Below are 4,978 nucleotides of genomic sequence, written 5' to 3'. Positions count from 1 at the left end.
TCTTAGTGAGCTGAACTCAAGTTCAGGCAAGGGCTTTGTGAAGATGTCAGCTAGGTTTGATTTTGACTCAACATAGTTGAGTTCAATATCACCCTTAGCTACATGATCCCTTACAAAGTGGTGTTTCACTTCTATATGTTTAGTCCTTGAGTGATGAATTGGGTTTTTTGTTAGATTTATTGAGCTTATATTATCAATTGAAATTTTAGTTTTATGATACTCCAGTTGATAGTCTTTAAGGGTATGCATCATCCATAGCAGCTGAGATGTGCATTCACCTAAGGCTATATATTCAGCTTCAGTGGTAGATAAAGCAACACAGTATTGCTTTCTACTTGACCAACTTACTAGGCATTATCCTAGAAATTGACAGCTACCACTTGTGCTTTTTCTATCTAGCTTGCATCCGGCATAGTCTAAGTCAGAGTAGCCGTTTAGGTCAAGGGTGCCAGATCTAGGGTACCATAGTCCTACATTTAGGGTTCCCTTAACATACCTAAGGATTCTTTTGACAAGGGTTAAGTGAGACTCTTTTGCACAAGATTGGTATCGTGCACACATACCTACTGCAAAAATAATGTCTGGTCGACTTGCAGTTAGGTACAGTAAACTTCCTATCGCACTCCGATAGTATTTCAAGTCTACTGATTTACCTTCTAAGTCTGAGTCAATTTTAGCATTTGTAGCCATTGGTGTATTGATTATTTTTGAGTTTTTCATGCCAAATTTTCTAATTAATTCCTTAGCATATTTAGTTTGATAAATGTAAATTCCATCTTTAGTTTGCTTAATCTATAAACCTAAGAAGAAATTAAGTTCTCCTACCAGACTCATTTCGAATTCATTTTCATAAGTTTGGTGAATTCTTTTAGAAATTTAGAGTTTGTGGAACCGAAAATAATATCGTCAATGTAAATTTGGGCTATAAAAATGTCATTTTCTAAGGTTTTTATGAAAAGAGTTGGGTCTATTTGACCTTGTTTAAATCCTTTTGATATTAAGTAATTGGACAGACGTTCATACCAAGCCCTAGGTGCTTATTTTAGTCCGTAAAGGGCCTTTTTTAATTTAAAGACATAATTCGGTTGTTCTAAGTCCTCAAATCCTGGGGGTTGACCTATGTACACTTCTTCTTTAATAAGTCTGTTTAAAAATGTGGATTTTACGTCCATTTGAAATAGCTTGAATCCTTTGTGTGCTGCATAGGCTAGCAACATCCTGATGGATTCAAGTCTTGCTACAGGAGCATAGGTCTCATCATAATCTAACCCTTCTACTTGACTGAATCCTTTAGCTACTAACCTAGCTTTGTTTCTAACTATTTCACCTTGATCATTTAATTTGTTTCTAAAAACCCATTTAGTGTCAATTACTGATTTATTAATGGGTTTTGGTACTAACTCCCAGACCTGATTTCTTTCAAATTGGGCTAATTCTTCTTGCATTGCTAGAGTCCAATCTGGATCTGGTAAGGCTTCTTCTATCGTTTTGGGTTTGATTTTTGAAATTAGGGCTATTTGGCTCTGATTTCTGTAAGATGATCTAGTTCTGACTCCTACAGTTGGGTCACCCAAAATTTGATCAGATGGGTGATTTGTGCTTGTTCTAGTTGGTCGTATCTCATTTGAGTTAGTGATTTGTTCTTCAGATTCAATAGGTTCAGGTTGAATTTCGTCATCTTCTCTGTTTATTGGGTTAATATTTTCTGTATTTTCAATTTCATTTATTGTGTTGGGTAATTTATTTTCTTCATCAAATATTATATTTATTGTTTCTTCTACTTTTAGGGTATTTTTGTTATACACTCTATATGCCCTACTGGTTGTTGAAAATCCTAAAAATATTCCCGGGGTTGTTTTTGATGTAAATTTCCCTAAGTAGTCTTTAGTGTTCAAGATGAAGACTTTACTCCCAAATACTTTTAAAGAGTTTAAGTTGGGAATTTTATTATAATAAATTTCATAGGGTGTTTTATTTTAAAATTTGTTAACTAAAATCCTATTTTGAATGTAACACGCTGTACTAACTGCTTCAGCCCAGAATTGATTAGATAGTTTATATTCGTTTAACATGGTTCTAGCAACTTCTTGTAAGGTTCTGTTTTTACGTTCTACTAAACCATTTTGTTGAGGGGTCCTAGGGCAGGAGTATTCATGTTTGTATCCATTTATTTCACAAAATTCAGTAAAGTTGTGATTCTCAAATTCTCCTCCATGGTCATTTCTTATTCTTTTAATTTTAGTATCTTTTTCATTTTCTGTTAATTTACAAAAATTACTAAATATTTCAAAGGTTTCATCTTTTGTTTTTAGAAATTTTACCCAGGTAAACCTGGAGAAATCATCTATTATAAATAAGCAATACTGGTTCTTGCTTAGAGACTTGACTCCGTGTGAATCAAATAGGTCTAGGTGAAGGAGCTCAAGTAAGCAAGTGGTTCTTTCTAGATTGGTTGACTTGTGAGTTGACTTGGTTTGTTTTCCTTGTTGACACGCATTACAGATTGACTTTTCAATAACTTTTAATTTGGGCAACCTTCTGACTAGTCCATTTTGACTCATTTTTGAAATGAGTCTCATGTGAGTGTGACCGAGTCTTCTGTGCCACAACTCAGTTTCCTCTTGTTGTGTTAGAAAACACTTTATTGAGGGTGTTGGTAGATAAATGGTGTAGACATTATCTTTCCTAGTGCCCTTAAGTATGATTTTTGGATTATCAACATGTTTGACTATACATTCAGACTTGGTAAAATTGACCGAGTAACCAGTATCGCATAATTGGCTTATACTTAATAAATTGAAGTTAAAATTTTCAACTAACAATACTTTTCGAATAACAAAGCCTATCTCCAGTCATATGTCTGGAGCATCCACTGTCCAATATCCATTGATCCAATTCCTACACATAAAGTAGTTGATGGATCAAAAGACAGTTTGATTGAAGTAAGAAAAATTTAAGTTAATTTGAAAAATATTTAATTTTAATTTGAATGAATTATTAAGTTAATTTTAATTTGAATGAATTATTAAGTTAATTTGATGAATTTAAATTTAATTTAATGAATTTAAATTTAAATTTTGAATTAATTAATTTAATGAATTTAATTTTAATTTAATGAATTTAAATTTAAAATTTTAATTAATTAATTTAATGAATTTAATTTTTAATTTGAATTCCTTAGTCATCTCACTCGATCTAAATTTTCAATCATGGACTCCTATAATTTTTGTGAGATGAATTGAAGTTTAATTTTAGGATTATGTTTAACTTTGTGTTAGATTCAGGTTTAGTTTTTGGGTTCAACAAGTATGCATTCTTTGGATAAACTTCTGGGCTATGGTGAGTCACAAGGAACTCATTAAAGTAACCATGCCTTCGAGGTTTTCCAAATAGTCCTACCCATTGAACTTAATACTAAACCTTGTTCTAACTAGTTAGGATCCATTTAAGGGTAGCTTCGGTCAGTTCCACTTGGCCAAATGCACCAGGTCGAAGCCATATCTTCCTAGACATGCGATGCCCAAGTTTCCCTAACGTACTATCATCCAAAAACTTCACCGATACCGTGGCTCAAGTTAAACCTAGTCCATTTTATCTAACCTTAATTACCCTGCCGGGTAGACTATTCTTGTTTACCCATTTCGGGTAGATTAAGTTTGGTTACCCAGTCGGGTAGTTTAGATGCGGGTGCCAGTTATTCTGGATCCTCCTTCTATTTTCAATTAAATTTAGAATGTTTAGTTTAATTTCGAATTTTTAATTTAATTTTTGATTTTTAATTTTTGGTTTTAATTTTTTTTAATTTTTGATTTTAATTAATTTAATTTTTCGGTTTTAATTTTTAATTTTAATCGTTTTAGCTCTCCCTGGATCATAGCCTCGATATGGTCTATCGAGGTAATGTATTTGATCCTTGGGAATCCAATATTGTCCCAGTCCAACTTGATTGATCAGGTTGGACTTGGCAACTCATGCTTGGACTATTTTTCTATTTGTTCTTTGTATGAGAGATAAGTATGACTTATATTTCTTTTTCAATTTGTATCCTAGTCCAGTTCTATTGTAGATTTCCCTTTGTGTTCCAAGAATCAAGTCAAGATTCTTGGATCTTTTTCAGGTTGGAATTCTCTTCCTCAAGTCTTTGAACTTGAGTTGAGGTTCCAGTCTGAGCTGGATCAGTCAAGGATTCGTTATTAGTCGTTTCTTTAAGGAGTGTTACCTCCTTTAGAAGCGACTTGATTCGAATGTTTGACTTAGCTACTTTATGCATTAAATAATTAATTAAACTATATAAGCGGTTTGTACTTACAGAGGGGTTTGGCCCTTCGGAAATGGATGCGGATCCGTGGCTTCTTTCGGACTCGGCTTCCGATTCGTCCTCGCTTCCGGATTTGTTGGTGTAGTCCCGGGCTGTCAACGCGAGAAAATTCGTCTGCTCGAGTTCTTCGTCGTCGGATTCCTCGGAGGAAGACTCGTCCCACGTTGCTTTCAAGGCCTTCTTCCTCCTTGGTTTCTTTGGATCCTTTTGGTTCGGACAATTTGCCTTGATGTGCCCCTTCTGATTGCACCCGTAGCACGTCACTTCGAATTTAGCCTTCGAGCTTGATTGGGCTTCTTTGGACTGGATGACCTTTCTCACATCCTTTTTGTTGAAGCCCTTCTTTTTGTAGAGTTTCTTTACCAGGTTGACTATTTCGGTTGTAAGCTCGTCATCGTCTTCCGAATCTGGTTCTTCTTCTTCTGAATTAGGTTCGGTTCTGCGCTTTATCTTTGATTCACGTACTCTTCCTGTTCCTGCAATCAAAGCCAACCCTTTCTCGGTCGGGCGTGCATTAGTCTGTTCATGAAGTTCGAATTCTGCAAAGAGTTCATCTAACTTAATAGTAGACAAGTCCTTAGAAACCTTGTAGGCATCTACCATGGATGCCCACAAGGTGTTCCTTGGAAAGGCGTTTAGAGAATATCTTATGATGTCTCG

The sequence above is a fragment of the Zingiber officinale genome, chromosome 10B (genome assembly GCF_018446385.1).
Source record: "Zingiber officinale cultivar Zhangliang chromosome 10B, Zo_v1.1, whole genome shotgun sequence".
Classification (NCBI taxonomy): Eukaryota; Viridiplantae; Streptophyta; class Magnoliopsida; order Zingiberales; family Zingiberaceae; genus Zingiber; species Zingiber officinale.
The sequence above is the reverse complement of the archived record's forward strand: the minus strand, read 5'-3'. Positions refer to the sequence as shown.